Here is a 16546-nt window from a genome sequence, read left to right on the forward strand (position 1 = left end):
TTACCCAGAGTCTTACTGGCATGTCAAGTATGCACAAGGTGCCGTGAGAATGCGGGGGAGGGCTTCCTCAACTACAGGAAGGAGGCAAGGACATCTTCAGATCTCTGCTGGAGAAAATGACCTTCCCACTGCATCTTTTTTTTTTAACTTTTATTTAATAAATATAAATTTCCAAAGTACAGTTTATGAATTACAATGGCTTTTCCCCCCCCATAAGTTCTTTTTTTATTTAATAAATGTGAATTTACAAAGTGCAACTTTTGTATTGTTGTGGCTCCCCCCCCCAACCTCCCTCTCTCCCGCGGCCCTCCCCTTTCCCACTCCCTCTCCCATCCCACCCTTCATCGAGTTTCATTTTCAATCACCTTCATATACATAAGACCAACTTAGTATACACGAAGCAAGGATTTCAACAGGCTTCACTCACACAACCGTACAAGGTATAGGGCATTGTTCGACTAGTAGTGTTGTTTTTAAGTTTCATAGTAAAACACGTTAAGGACAGAGATCCTACGTGGGGAGCCTGTACTCAGTGACTCCCATTGTTGATTTAACAATTGGCACTCTTATTTATGACATCAGCAATCACCCGAGACTCTTGCTATGAGCTGTCTAGGCTATGGAAGCCCCTTGAGTTCACCAACTCTGAACTTGTTTAGTCACGGCTGTGTCACAGTGGAGGTTCCTTCCTCCCTTCAGAAAAAGGCGCCTCCCACTGCATCTTTGAAATTATCCTCCTTTTTCCAGTCAGAAGGAACAAAATATGCCAAAGTGTAGAAAAATAATACAACTCTCTTGAGAAACATCAAGGAATTCATTACCATTGGAACACAGAAATGCAAAAGATGAGCTTAGGGGCCGGCATTGTGGTGTAGTGGTTAAAGCCCACTGCCTACGATGCCGGCATCTCTTAAGGGCACCAATTTGAGTTCTGGCTGTTCCACTTCCAATCCATCTCCATGCTAATGGCCTGGGAAAGCAGCTCCTGGCTTCAGACCAGCTCAGCCCTGGCTGTTGCAACCATCTGGGGAGTGCACTAGTGGATAGAAGACCTCTTTTTCTCTCTATAACTCTAACTTTCAAATAAATAAATCTTTTTTTAAAGGTTTAATTATTTATATGAAAGTTACACAGAGAGAGGAGAGGAGAGGCAGAGAGAGAGAGAGAGAGATCAATCTTCCATCTGCTGGTTCACTCTCCAATTGACCGCAACAGCTGGAACTGTGCCAATCTGAAGCCAGGAGCCTCTCCCAGGTCTCCCATGTGGGTACAGGGGCCCAAGGACTTGGGCCATCTTTCACTGCTTTCCCAGGCCACAGCAGAGAGCTGGATCAGAAGTGGAGCAGCTGGGACTCGAACCAGTGCCCATATGGGATGCCGGCGCTCCAGGACAGGGCGTTAACCCGTTAAGATCTTAGAGAAGTTGGAAGGGTGAGATCAATTGGATTTTGTTTTTAAAGGCGTTGTGGTGCAATGAGTTAAGCCACCACCCCCAATGCTAGTATCCCATGTGGGCACTTATTCGAGTCCCAGCTACTCCACTTCCAATCTAGCTCCCTGCAAATATGCCTGGGAAGCAGTGGAAGGTGGCCCAAGTGCTTGGGCCCCTTCACCCATTTGGGAGACCTGGAGAAAGCTCCTGGCTCCTGGCTTTGACCTTACATAGCTCCAGCCATTGTGGCCATTTGGGGAGTGAACTAGCAAATGAAAGATACCTGTCTCTTTCCCTCTATAACACTGCCTTTCAAATAAATAACATAAATCTTTTTTTAAAAAAAAATGAATGAGCAGCCAGTGCTGTGGTGTAGTGAGTAAAGCCGCCGTCAGCAGTGCCTGTATCCCATATGGGTGCTGGTTCGAGTCCCGGCTGCTCCACTTCCTATCCAGCTTTCTGCTATGGCCTGGGAAAACAGTAGAAGATGTCCAAAGTCCTAGGATTCCTGCACCCATGTGGCAGACTTGGAAGAAGCTCAAGAAATGTTTTTAAAAATGAATGAAATCTAAACAAACAAACAAAAAAACTGTGAGATCTATGACTAGCAGAAAGGGTTGTCTGCTGACAGTGTATAGTATTTGTCGTGTATTAGATTTGTTTCTTTGGCTGTTTTATCTTTAACAAATTCCAAGAGAAAAACATGACCATTTGAAAACAAGTGAAACTTTGCATTTTAAATTGCTTAAAGCAGGCATTTGGCACTGTGGTTAAGACACTGCTTGGGATGCCCCCATCCCACATCAAAGTGCCTGAGTTTGAATCCCCTGGCTCCACTCTCATTCCAGCTCCCTGCTAATGTGCACCCTGGCTCAAGCAATTGGCTCCCTGCCCCCCATGTGGGAGACTCAGACTGAGTTCTTGGCTCCTGGGGTCATTCTGGCCCAGCACTGTTTGCGGGCATTTGGAGAGCAAACCAATAGAAGGAAGAGCTCTGTCTCTCTCTCTGAGTCTGTCTCTACTTTTCAAATAAAATGAAAATAAAGATTTTTTTGAAAAAACTTTTTATGGATATTATGGATACTTTATAAAATATTATGTTTCTATTGGAAGATAAAACATTTTGTGTGAAACTGAGCTTTGATTTAGTCTCAGAGAGTGACTTGTAATTTTTTTTTTTTAAGATTTGTTTATTTATTTGAAAGGCAGAGTTACTGGGGGAGCAGGGAGAGAGAGCGAGAGATCTTCCATCTGCTGGTAGTGAGTGGTAATTTTAAATAGGGAAGTTAGGGAAGGTCTCTGTGAGAGGTTGACCTTTGAACAAAGACTTGAAGGAAGTAAAGACATTAGGAGAGAGCATCCAAGGAAGAAACCTGACCCAGCACAAGCCCTAAAGCAAGGATGCAGAGGTCACTGTGGCTGGAGCAGAACTGTAGTGAAGCCACAGGTGCAGGCCCTTGTCGAAAATGCTGAAGTGGACTCTGAGTAACATGGGGAACCATTGGAGGGTTTTGAAAAGAAGAGTGCCACTGTAAGATTCATGTTTTAAAAGTTCTCTCTCATAGAGAACAGAGTATATGAGGGCATAGATGGAAGTTGGGAGATGGGTTAAGAGGCTGTTTTGATAAACCAGTGAGTGGTGTCTTAGACCATGCTGGTATCAGTGGTCAGATTATAGATTTACTTTACAGATAGTTCCCAAAGAATTCTTTGATACATTGCTTGTGGATATTCAGGGTGAAAAAACTGGATGAGTTAGCGAGGTAAGGAGTTAGTGCATACCTAGAGAATTGTCAAGGTAAAGTATATGGGGAAATGCAAGAACCAAGGACAGCCAAGAGAATGTTGAATTAGCAAAGAAAAGCATAAGAATAATAGGATGACATAATTGATTGGATGTTAATATTGAGATGAGTTAATTATATCAGGACTTATTATAAAGCTATAGTATTAGGACACTGTGCTATTGCATCCAGGATGGGCAAATGAGTCCATAAAAGAGCAAAGTCTACAAAGAGATCTTTACATATGTGGTCACTTATTTTATGACAGTGGTATCATTTCAGAGCCCTGTGGGAAGATAATTATTTGCAGTCATGGTCCTGGATCAGTTGGATATCCACCTACCACAGACCATACTCAAAATAACCTATTCCAGTCTGATTTCAGATAAAAAGTGAAATAATACTCTTTCTACAGGGTAATACAGAAAGCTAGGCTTTAAGGAAAGAGCCTTCTTTTTCCTTAAGAATAATATTTATAGTGAGTTTAAAGGTTCCTTTCTCTTCTTTATATGTAGAGAAAATTTTTTTAATTTTTTGGAAAAGCAGTCTTAAACAGAACACAAAAAGCATTGATTATAAAGGAAAAGATTACTCATGATAAATTGGGATAGGCTAAAATTAAGCATTTCTCTTCATCAAAAGATATCACTGAGACTGAATAAAGAAGTTACAGAAAAAGAGGGAGAGACACTCAGAGATCTTCCATCCGCCGTTTCACACCCGAAATGGTCACAACAGCCGGAGCTGGGCAAATCTGAAGTCAGGAGCTAGGATCTTCTTCCAGGTCTTCTACATGGGTGCAGGGACCCAAGCACTGAGGCCATCCTCCACTGTTTTCCCAGACCATTAGCAGGGAGCTAGATCAGAAGTAGAGCAGCCGTAGACAACGGCTTAACCCACCACACCACAGCACCAGCCCTCTCATTTCTTTTTCTGAAGTGGTGCCAGCATTGTGTAATGTAAAATCACATTTCTGTCTTCTTTATATATCTCTAGGAAAGGAACTAACCCATCCTGGGTCTTTCTTTGTACTGTTACACCTTTAGAATTTAACTGAAACGAAGATTGCTCAAATTTAGCCTAAAATTTGAATAGCTGTACACTTAAAGAAAATAAAAATCTACACTTGAACATAGATTACTATTTTAAAAAGCATTCTCAACCCTAAACATCGAATATTAGGCACATACACACATAATCTCTTTCTTACAGGTTATAAGCTTCAGTCTTGCTGCTCAAATCCATGGTACAAGCAATTATGTCAGAAAAATACCACCAAGAAAACGTTTTGTATTTTAAAGCAAATCTCACTGGACAATAAGAACAAAGAGACTATTCAGTACGTAATTCATATTGTCTTGTAGCATTCTGAAATTTATTTTGACTTTCTTTTTTTCTTCATTTACTTGTATTTCCTAAAGCTTTCCCAATTGTGTTTCCTAAAGAGGTTTCCCAGAGTGTCCATCATTGACTGTCATAGGAGGAAGATTTTCATGAGAGGGCACTGGGTTCCAAGGTAACCAGCATGTGTTTAGCAGGGCCTGGAAGTGGTAAGGATGGAAAAGCATCTGTGTTTAGAATGCTCCAATAAGCAATCAGCCCTCTCCTGAGATGACCCTTCACTGTTGCTAAGCACTCATCTCTGTTTCTGGAGTGGGTGGCAACATTATGTAATCCTGAACCACATTTCTATCCTCTTTATATATCTTAGGGGAATGGATTAGGCTTTTTGGGCTTTTATTTTGTGCTATTAAATGCTTAGCATTGATTGAAAAGACATTGAGATTTTTCAAGTTTGACCTAAAAATTGAATGGTTTTAACATTTAAAGAAAAAAAAAAAAACACCTATTCTTGATCATGAAATTACTGTTCTGAGATTACCTGTCTCACCATCAAAAAATGTTAGGCATTCTCACACATAATCAGTGGGTTAGACAATATTTACATAATGAATATCAGATATAAGGAACTTCCATATCTTCATTTTATTTCCTTCAGTTGCAGATGTAGCTCATAACAGGCTGACTTCTTTCCTTCTTACGGATTTCCCTGATTGTCCTTCTTCAGAACAAAACCTCTGAAATTTTAAATATAAAGAACACTGTTGGTAGTCTGATGGATATAATGTAACTGTGAGGGGTGGATCTGGCCTAGCAGTTAAATCATCAGTTGGGACCTTTGCTTCCCGCATCACAGTGCCTGGATTCAAGATTCTGTTTCCCATTCTAGCTTCCTGCTAATGGGCAACCCTGGAGGCACAGTGATGGCTCCTGTCATTGGTCACTGCCAGCCCTGTAGGAGACCCAGAATGAGTTCTGGGCCCCTGGCTCTAGCCATCTAGACTATTAGTATTCTTATAAATAAAGTGAAAAGTAAATGCAAATTGGCAGCATGATCATTCAGAAACTTTAAAATCAATACATATTATGTAAGGAATTTTCTATTGTTAGGAAAATATTTAATAGTGATTGCCTCTTAAAAGTAAATTACTTTTGAGATTTTGTTTTGTTGATGATTAGTGAGCTAATTAAAACATATAGATTGCCCACAAGCCAATAGCTCAACATGTAAAGTAAGCACTAAAACTAAGTTTCATCTAAGGGCATTTCCTAAAAACCATAATGACCTTAATTTTTTGGATTTTCTTGTTCCATGAGCATGTTGTTGAGGAAAAACATTGAGCCCTGACTTAGTATAGACAATCTGATAGCATAAAGCTGGAAACTAAATAACAGAAGAACTTTGTCTCATTCATTCTATAGAAGGCAGGAGAGAAAGAAAGGGAGGCAGGGAATAGGTGAGAAAAATAGGAAGCAAAGAATGTTGGGTAGAAATCAATATATAGAGAAATTACAATAAATATAAGTGGCACTAAACAAACTTTTTTTTAAGATTTATTTATTTTAGAAAGACAGAGTTGCAGAGAAAAAGAGACAGATATTCCATCTCCTGGTTCACCCCCCAAATGGCTACAACTGCCAGGGCTGAACCAGACTGAAGCCAGGAACCAGGATCTTCATCCAAGTCTCCCATGTGAGTGCAGTGGCCCAAGTACTTGGGTCATCTTCCATGGCTTTCCCAGGTACATTAGCAGGGAGCTGGATCAGAAGTGGAGCAGCTGGGAATCGAACCAAGCACCCATATGGGATGCTGGCATCATAGGCAGTAGCTGTCACCTGCTACACCACAGTGCCAGACCCAACAAATTTATGACAGAAAGCATTAATAGAGATACAGATGGTTAACCCATAATGCAAAAGAGTTCAATTGATCAGGAAGGTGTATTAATTCTAACTTATATGCACTTAATATCTCTGAAAAATATTTAAAACAAAGCCAACTTCACTTTGAGGAAAAATAGCTGAATCCACAATTATAGTAGGAATTTTCTAATAAAATTTTTCTAATATTTTTATGTCTTTATTTGCTACTGTGACTTTTTTTTTTTCACTTTCTCTAGAATATAGTGGTTTGTGAATCCAGTTGTTGGATGGTTGAGTTTTCTCCATAATTATAATATTTCAGATAGCTGAAACTTAACCTTTTGAGAAACAATGAATTTAATAAAGAAACTTTGAGAATGTACTTTACTTTTTTGTAAAAGTGGCTCACAGATTTTTGTTGAAATAGTTTAAAGCTAAGAAATGTTGAAAAAGTGTAACTAAGGTCCATTTATTTTTCATGTTCAATCACCTGATTAACAGTTTGCTGCAATTGCTTTATACTTTTTCTGTGTGTCTGTGTATTCTGCAACAGCTACACCTTTTGTTACTGGTTTTACTGAAACATTTTAAAGTAAGCTGCTTCAGCAAACAGTGCTACAATGATTAGATGTCCATGTGCCCCCAAAATAAAGCTAGATTTACACACTTCAAATAACATTCTTAATAGAAAGAACCAAGGCTCCTTAGAGAGATGGCTGATTCTAGGAGTGGGGCAGGAAGATGGGCCTGGAGCATCCTGTAGTGCCAGAAAGGCTAACAAAGCACCCAGAACAGAATAAAAACAGTGATGGACGTATGTGAAAGGGACACAGGAGCCTGCTGACAGAGATCCCAGTGAGCAAGTCTGGAACAGTTTGTACAACAAAATAAAATAGTATTGAAGTATAACCCAAAGTGTAAAGTAAATATCCATAAGTCCATACTGATTTAAATAAATGATTAAATAAATAAATAAGTAGAGGAAAATAGATAAAACTTTCATGCAGAAGAAATCCGAATAATATATGCAGGTACTCTATCCTTAGGGAAATAGAGTGTAACTCCCCAGTCCTTAAGCATTGTCTGTACATAGCGACCTCCTTCCCAAAAGTGTGGTGTGGAAAGCTAGAAGTGCTGGTAACTTTATCTGACACATGCTACCTCAGCCAGGTAAGGAAGGTTAACATTAGCAGTCTTAAGTTATACGGACAGTATGTACCCTTGATATGTATTGAAAATGGCACATCATTTTTTTTGATATTCCTCCCAAAAACCCAAGTTCTGGAATGGCCATTGTGGCCCAACAGGTTACGCTGCCACTTGGGACATCCGTATCCCATATTGGAATGCTGGTTTAAGTCCTGGCTATTCCACTTCCATTCTCGCTTCGTGTTAATACACCTGGGAATGCAGAACATGCTGGCCCAAATACTAGTTTCTTCCACCCACATGGGAGACCTGGATGGAACTCCTGGCTCCTCACCTCAGCCTGGCCCAGCCCCAGCCATGCAGGCATTTGGGGAGTGACCCAGGGGGACCTGGACAGAAGATCTCGATCTCTCTCTCCCTCTCCTTCTCCCTCTCCCCCATCCCAATTTGCCTTTCTATCTCTCTGCTTTTCAAGTAAATAAGTCTTTTTCAAAAGAAAGAAAAGAAACCCGTGTCCTGAATCTAACCATGAGAAAAACATCAGACAAATCCTAACTGAGGGACATTCTAAAAACAAACAACAACAAAAAAACTTGACTAGCACTCCTAAATACTGTCAAAATATGAAAGGCTTGATAAATTTTCTGAGGCACCTGGGGAGATAGGATGATTTAATGTCATATAAGTGGATGGGATCCCAGAAGAGAAACAAGATACTATTTAAATCCAAGCAAAATCTGAGTTAAAGATGATCTTTAATACTAATGTATTGTTATTGCTTCATTAATTGTGAAGAATGTACCATACCCACGTAAAATGTTAGTAATAGGAGAAACTGAATGTGGAGTCTATGAAAACTATTTGCTCTTTTTCTGTAAATCTGTAAATTATTTTGAAAAACTAAAGCTGTTAAAAAACTGAAATTTTATTTTAAAATAGTTGTAGACATTATTACATTGCAGTCCTAATTATTGTATCTCCTAACCATTCTTTTATGTAACCACAGATTAATATCACCTAACAAGTTTAGCACTGATAAAACATCAACACCTAAAATATAGGTCATATCTAACTGCCCAGGTTGCCCAAATAATACCTTCGGTAGCTGTACTGTTGTTTTTGATATAGAACCCAATCAAGGAACATTGCTTTTATTTGTCTTCTCTCTTTAGTCTGTCCTCGTGATGAGGAATTGCCCTTCAATCACTTCAATGGAGGGGAAAGTAGCAAAGTCAGTATTCGGGAAAACGGTAGCATTTCTCCAGAGTGGCAGTATGGCCATCCAGAACTGCCTTTCATGAAATAATGAGCAACGTTTTATAAGAGACAGGGGCCTTGGTAATGCCAGCCAGCAAGCAGGCCGGTTTTGTGCTGTAATTATGGAAGTCACAATTAAATTAGGTGGTGGTATAGTTCTTGTTGCATGTTTGTTTCTTCCTGTTAAATTGTCCAAGATAGAAGTAAAGTTCCCACTTCTCTGATTATTATTATTATTATTTTTTTTGACAGGCAGAGTGGACAGTGAGAGAGAGAGACAGAGAGAAAGGTCTTCCTTTTGCCGTTGGTTCACCCTCCAATGGCCGCTGCGGCCGGCGCGGTGCGACCAGCGCATCGCGCTGATCCAAAACCAGGAGCCAGGTGCTTCTCCTGGTCTCCCATGTGGGTGCAGGGCCCAAGTACTTGGGCCATCCTCTGCTGCACTCCCGGGCCATAGCAGAGAGCTGGCCTGGAAGAGGGGCAACCGGGACAGAATCCGGCGTCCCGACCGGGACTAGAACCTGGGGTGCCAGCACCCCAGGTGGAAGATTAGGCTAGTGAGCCGCGGTGCCAGCCTTCTCTGATTTTCTTGTACTGAAGAAGTAGTGAGACACGACCTCTGTCAGTTAGCTATTTCAATAGAACATGCAGAATGTTTTTAAGTGCTTTTTTGGTGAGCAGTTGTCTGGCAGTTAACACGTCAGTGTCCCACCTCACAGTACCTGGGTTGGATTCCTGGCTCCAGCTCCTGACTCCATCCTCCTACCAAAACAGACCCTGGGGAAGCAGCAGTGATGGCCAAAGTAATTGAGTGCCTCCCCTTAAGATTATTTTCCTGGCTTTTGGCCCCATCCCCAGATGTGCCCAGCCCTGCCTTGGCCGTTGTGGGCATTTAGAGAATTAAAAGGATCAGAGCTCTTGGCCTCTCAAGTTTTTAAAGGTTTTCATTTTTATTTATTTTTTTAAAAGACTTATTTATTTCTGTTTGAAAGGCAGAAGTAAAGAGATGAAGAGACAGATATCTTCCATCTACTTGTTCACTCCCCAAATGGCTGCAACAACCAAGGCTGAGCAAGGCTGAAGCCAGGAGCCAGGAGCTTCTTCCAGTGGCAAGGGCCCAAGCACTTGGGCCAAACTCCACTGTGTTCCCAGGCACAATAGCAGGGAGCTGGATTGGAAGTGGAGCAGCTGGGACTCGAACCAGTGCCGCTTTACCAGCTACACTACAATGCAGGCCCCTCTAAAGATTTTTAATGCTTTTACAATGTCTTATGTTCTGGTTGTTATTTTTGTAATGTCACTTCTGGTATTGTTGTTTGCTCTACAAAATAAACTGACCAAACCCTCCTTAGACTTCTCTAATGAAAGATAGTAAATTCAGGGAACGTGTGAGAGAAGGGAGGACTCTTAACAGAGATTGTTGTAGTACAGGGAGTGGCATGGGAAAATATTACTGAGTTTGAGATACTGAAAGTACTACAATGATTTGAGTAGAAGAAAAGAAGGAAGTGTTTTAAGAAGTATGAAAACAGAATGTTTCTGATTCACAAATCATCACAAATGAAGCTTGAATGAAAAAGCAGTGATGAGTTCCCTGATGCAGCCGTCGTTACAGAAAACAGCACCTGGCTTGTAGTCTTCATTGGTGAGAGTCGCTTCTGTGTGATGGAGAAGAACTGAAACATTCTATGAAAGCAAAATAATTCACTTCACTTCAGATTTGATGGTGCCTGGTACAGAGTTGCAGTGCTCATGTGGGAGGTGACGGTAGTAGGCTGAACTTTATGCTAAACAGTGCGTATGAACATTCTGCAGGACAGCATGGCAGAAAATTTAGATCTGAGTTCAGTTCAAGGTCGTTTACTTTGTGGTCATGTAGCACTGAGCAAATTGCCCAAAATAAGGTAAAATCCATGAGTATGGCTTTCCTTTGATTTGTGTACATTGATGTATTTTAGGAGAGGAAATTTTCTCAATGATTTCAAAGTTGGTTGGTGTGTGATTTTTTTCACCTGAAGCCTTAAAAAAAAAAAAGTAGGTTACAGCTAAACTCTCAACTTATCTTTTTGTCAGTGGAGCTAATGTTAAGTTCAGGTTTTACAAATTCTGTGCTTAAGGGGCTAAATAAAATAAATAGTTCCTCTGAGTTACGAATTACTCAGGAGTCAGGAATTGGTCAGATGCTACAAGTAATTCTTAACTCCTCCGTACAGCAGCTACCTAACCAGTTGGATAGGAACTGGAGAATGTGATGAATGTTGATTATAGATATGAATGTTTCCCTTTGTAGACTTAGTGTATAGCTCCAAAGGTATGTCTCATCTATTTATATATGAGAGCATATTGGTGGGTCACAAGTACAATTACTTAGATAACTTCTCAATGTTGATTTCATTAAACTACTAATATTGGGGATCTGCTATGAGCTTGACATTGTATGAAGTACATGGTCTTATTGTTTGAGTTTTATTTTTGATACAGAGGAAGTACTGCACAGGTCTTGAAATTAAAAATTTTATTGTTTCTTGTGTTTGTGTTTTGGCTTCAACTTTTGCTCAATGCCTAATTTGCAAAATTCTCTGCACCTTATTTTTATTTTGAAATTAAAAATTTTATTGTTTCTTGTGTTTGTGTTTTGGCTTCAACTTTTGCTCAATGCCTAATTTGCAGAATCCTCTGCACCTTATTTTTATCATCTATAGAAACACAACAATAATGCCTACCCCACCTACAAATTTATTTGTATTGACCATCAGAATGGAAAATTGCAGTGGGTACACTGGAATGTTGTTGACTGTGAAAAGACCTTCCTCCTTCAGCTCTGTGAGCCACTCTGTGGAGCTCTGCCCACAGGCTGCTAAGTTAACTCTACTTGACTGCTTCAAGGGTTTTGTAGACCTTGGTTCTGTAGTGTACTCTGTACTGAGTTCAGCATTTTTTCTAAACATGTTTTTGGTTGTGGTTTACCACATAGTAGGCCGTTGTGGTGGGAGTGGGGTTGTGGCTCGGAACAAGGAATTGAGGGATGAAGAAGTTCGAGTTTATTTGCTGTGGGTTTTTTTTTTTTCCCCTAGTTTTATCTTTAGCTTTCCTTTTAGAGCAGAAATTAGAAGCTCTGGAGTAAAATTAGAAGTTTAGCTCCAAGAACACGAAAATGCCAAGCTTCATAGCTCTTGATTACTATTATTAAAAACATGTACATAGTCTTTCAGAGGGGAATTTATTGTCTTTTTCTCTCCTTGGTGGTTTTAATTCAGAATTTGAGTTTTTTTTTCCCATGTGTTTGTCCTTTTCTTCTTATATATAATTTTCATGTTTTTCCATGAGGTTGTGGGCACTTAACCGTTATTTCAATAAATGGGAGTTCTCTACTAGCAGGGATTTTTAGAAGAAATGTCTTTTTCTTAAAATTTGCATACAACAACACATATATATTATTTTGGCACTGATGCATGAACTCTTGCTGCTTACACAGCAGCAAAATGACCCACAGAGGAAGTTTTATCACAGGGACAATACTGCTACCACTAAACTTTGTACTACTCGGAATCATTTGATTTGGCACAAATAGATTATTTTCAAAGGTTTATTAAATTGTTGTTGTCATTTTGGTTTATATAATTGCTTCTCTTTTGCTTTATAATGATCTCTTTCATGTGGAATTTGGCCAAAGTCAAGATAACCTGTAGTCACTTTCACATTACTTTTAAAAGTCCAGTTAGACCAAAACCAGCTCACCATACTGACAGCATATTGAGTAAGCATATTTTCACCCTTCAGATAGTTCAAGAAACAAAATTTAGAAATTCAGATTCTTGGGCCCTACTTTCAATGATATTCATTCCCAGTTGATTATTATACTCAAACAGATCTGGGAACTACTGAGTCAATTATAGGGATGCTTTTCAAATAATTCTGAAGGGTTAGAATTTCTCAGATAATTCTAAAACCACTGAAATTGAATTATTTCTGGCAACTATTAATTGCATTATCTCTTTTATTTATGAACTTCCTAAAACAGGCTTCCTTTGGGGGAGGAATACTACTTTGAAAGACACAATCTGGAAAACCTATGTTAAAGTACATTATTTCTAGAATTCCTTATTTGGTTCCTTATTGTGATTCTATTTTAAAATTCACTATAATCTATACTAATATTGGAGAACTAATATTATACAGAATTAGAGTGAGCTATAATAAATGGCAGAATGTTTTGCCCTCCTTCTCTTTTCTTAATCTTGTGGGAAGCCTTTTTAAAATATTGTTAGATGAGCTGCCTTTTGATTTCAATTCATTCCGTGATGTCCCCTACATATACTGTTTCATTGTTCTCCTGATAGAAACATGCTATAAGTTTCCCTTGGCTAAAGCACATGCAGGCAGTAGTATGCTGGTAATGGTTAACAATTGAGGGAAAGGGCACTGAGTCATATCATTTGCTGCTTTCCATAATGTAAAATGCTCCCTACAATGGTCCATTTCAAGCCGCAAATGTGACCTCACTAACTGTGGAGCTAGGAAGAGATACTCACAGCACAATTAGTATTTCTACCATACAGAGAAGAATGAAGGTACATAACTTGAAGGGAAAATAAATAATTAGGAATAAAATAGAAGTACTATTGTTACTAATAAGGATGAGTTTTTGAGGTGTTTTGTTTTGTTTTGTTTTGACAGGCAGAGTTAGACAGTGAGAGAGACAGAGAGAAAGGTCTTCCTTTCCGTTGGTTCACCCACCAAATGGCCGCTACAGCCAGCGCGCTGCACCAATCCGAAGCCAGGAGCCAGGTGCTTCCTCCTGGTCTTCCATGCAGGTACAGGGCCCTAGCACTTGGGCCATCCTCCACTGCGCTCCCGGGCCACAGCAGAGAGCTGGACTGAAAGAGCAGCAACCGGGACAGAATCCAGTGCCCCGACAGGGACTAGAACCCAGGATGCCAGCGCCACAGGTGGAGGATTAGCCTAGTGAGCTGTGGCGCTGGCCAAGTTTTTGAGTTTTAATGTCTGTTTTTAATATACTTCATATGTATTTATGTCCTTACAAGGACAGCCAAGAAACTGTTTCTATGCATATCTTTGGAGAAACAGGTCATTTCAAAATGGAAGAAGACTTTTATGCATATCCTGCTTTATTATCTCATTTAAGTTAATGATACTAAATTTATGAATAACAATGATAGTGGTTTTAAAGAAGCAGCTCTCCAGGTGATTTTGATGTGTGGCTAGGTTGAGGGCCCACTGTAGTTGCCTGGCACTTTGGAGATGAATTTTGTGCTGAATTATACTTAACATTTTAACCATGTATGTTCTGTATGTTCTTTCAAAATCCGTTTACCAAATGGATTTGTTAAAATATAAATAAATGAGCCGGCGCCGTGGCTCAATAGGCTAATCCTCCACCTTGCGGCGCCGGCACACCGAGTTCTAGTCCCGGTTGGGGCACCGGATTCTGTCCCGGTTGCCTCTCTTCCAGGCCAGCTCTCTGCTATGGCCAGGGAGTGCAGTGGAGGATGGCCCAGGTGCTTGGGCCCTGCACCCCATGGGAGACCAGGAAAAAGCACCTGGATCCTGGCTCCTGCCATCGGATCAGCGCGGTGCGCTGGCTGCAGCGGCGGCCATTGGAGGGTGAACCAACGGCAAAAGGAAGACCTTTCTCTCTCTGTCTCTCTCTCTCACTGTCCACTCTGCCTGTCAAAAAAATAAAATAAAATAAATAAATAAATGAAGAAAATTGAGATAAAAAGTAGCAATCAAAAAAAATCAAAGTTTGGTGAATAAGACATGCCAGAGGGCCACCATAGTTAATACAGTTGAACAACAGATTTGAGTCTGCATTTCCATGAAAAATTTAAAAAGGAATAATATAATTCTAATCAGATAGAAGGAACGGCATCATTTTCTGAAAGAAAACTAAGCATTGCATTGTAAGTGTTTCAGACACTATAGGGATACTACTAATATAACAAAAATAGCCCCTAACACTCTCCCTGTAGTACTTGGTTTCATACAGCAGGTTTTTAGAATATTCTTCAGGGAAAATCAAGAATGTAGTATGATCTTTCTCCCAAAGAAGATAGATAGAATAGTTGGGGAATATAACCTGGTGGTCAAGCTTGATCCAAAGTTAGGATAACACTACCTAGGGAATAAAGATTCAGAATAAGACTGGCAAAATGTGGCAGGTCTGCTAGCTCCTATCCTGTTAATGTGAGGTATGGTGCCACATTGACAAGGATTCTGAGACCGGGGTCCTGAGAAATGAGCACAGTGAATGACTAGCAATCTCTGTCTAGTCACAGGAACAGGGACTAGCAGAGGAACCTCTGCACGTTGGCCGTCCTTTCTCCAGGCTATCTTACATGAATGTCACTGGTCTCAGGGGTCTCTAGTGGAAACTGAATCATAAGTGCTGCATTTTTGTGTTGCTGTTATTTAAGATTATCAATTGTAATGAATTCATCCTAAGAAGCCTGGTACATCTGTCTTCTGTCACTCTGATTTTAGAAAAATAATTTAATTTTTAAATGTATCATTTAATAACATAACCAGTGTTCATTCATTTCAAAAGGAAACTTCAGCTGAGGGGAGACGAAGGGTATCTTGAGTATTTTGGCAAAGTTCTCGTTTTTTAGGCAAAAGAGGAAGTGAGTAACTCTTCCTGCCTCTATAACTGAAATAATAATCAAATTTATAGGTGAGGGTTTTTTGTAGCAAATATTCCCTTTATAAATCCTAAGTTTATCTTACAGGTGGCCTTCTAAAATAAACTTTATTTCATTTTCTACACTGTGCTCATGCTTTGGCTTTCTGCCTGGCCTCCCAGGTTGCAAACATCCATACTTAGACCCTAGAGTTAAAGAAAATAACCCAAAAGGGAGGCGGGAGAGAAAATCCCTTAAAAATGTTAGTAATAAATTCAATAATATTCACATTGGCACAATAATAAATTATAATATTAATGGTGACAGTTATTAAAGATTGCCCCACTATTCATTAAGATATTTAATCTTTCCCATGTTTCAAATGGAACATATTATTTTTACTACTCTGATGAGAGAGGTGTTAAACATATTCTGTTTGATTGATTTTTTAATTTACTTATTTGAAAGGCAAAGTTACAAAGAGGCAGAGGCAGAGAGAGGTCTTCTACCTGCTGGTTCACTCCCCAGATAGCCACAATGGCCGGCAGCCCAGATCCAAAACCAGGGTCCAGGTGCTTCCTCTGGGTCTCTCATATGGGTGCAGGGGCCCAAGAAATTGGGCCATCCTCCACTGCTTTCCCAGGCCAAGCGGAGAGCTAGATTGGAAGTAGAGCAGCCGGGACTCAAACCGGCATCCATATGAGATGCCAACACTACAGGCAGTGGCTTTACTTGCTACGCCATAGCGCCAGCCCCTGATTTTTTTCGATTCAATACAGAGGTTGAAAAAAAAAAAAAACACAAAGAACTTATATATAGTATCCATAAGCACCAGATCCTTACTATATGTGAGAAAATTATTTTTGGAAGACATTAAGATATGTCAGAGATAGGCTAAGTCTCTGCCTGCAGCGCCAGTATTCCATATGGGTGCCCATTCATGTACTGGTGCTTCTCTCCAATCCAGCTCTCTGCTTATGGTGTGGGGAAGCAGTGGAAGATGGCCCAAATGAGTGGGCCCCTGCCCTCATGTGGGAGACCCATAAGAAGCTCCTGGTTCCTGGCTTCTGATCGCCCCA

General features: G+C 40.1%; 1 protein-coding gene across 1 annotated transcript in view; it reads left to right on the forward strand.

The window, feature by feature from the left end:
• Window positions 1–16546, forward strand: part of REEP3 (receptor accessory protein 3) — a 96416-nt gene that overhangs the window by 21012 nt on the left and 58858 nt on the right. The gene's annotated exons all lie outside the window — the stretch shown is intronic.

This window comes from Oryctolagus cuniculus, chromosome 15 (assembly GCF_964237555.1).
Source record: "Oryctolagus cuniculus chromosome 15, mOryCun1.1, whole genome shotgun sequence".
NCBI lineage: Eukaryota > Metazoa > Chordata > Mammalia > Lagomorpha > Leporidae > Oryctolagus > Oryctolagus cuniculus.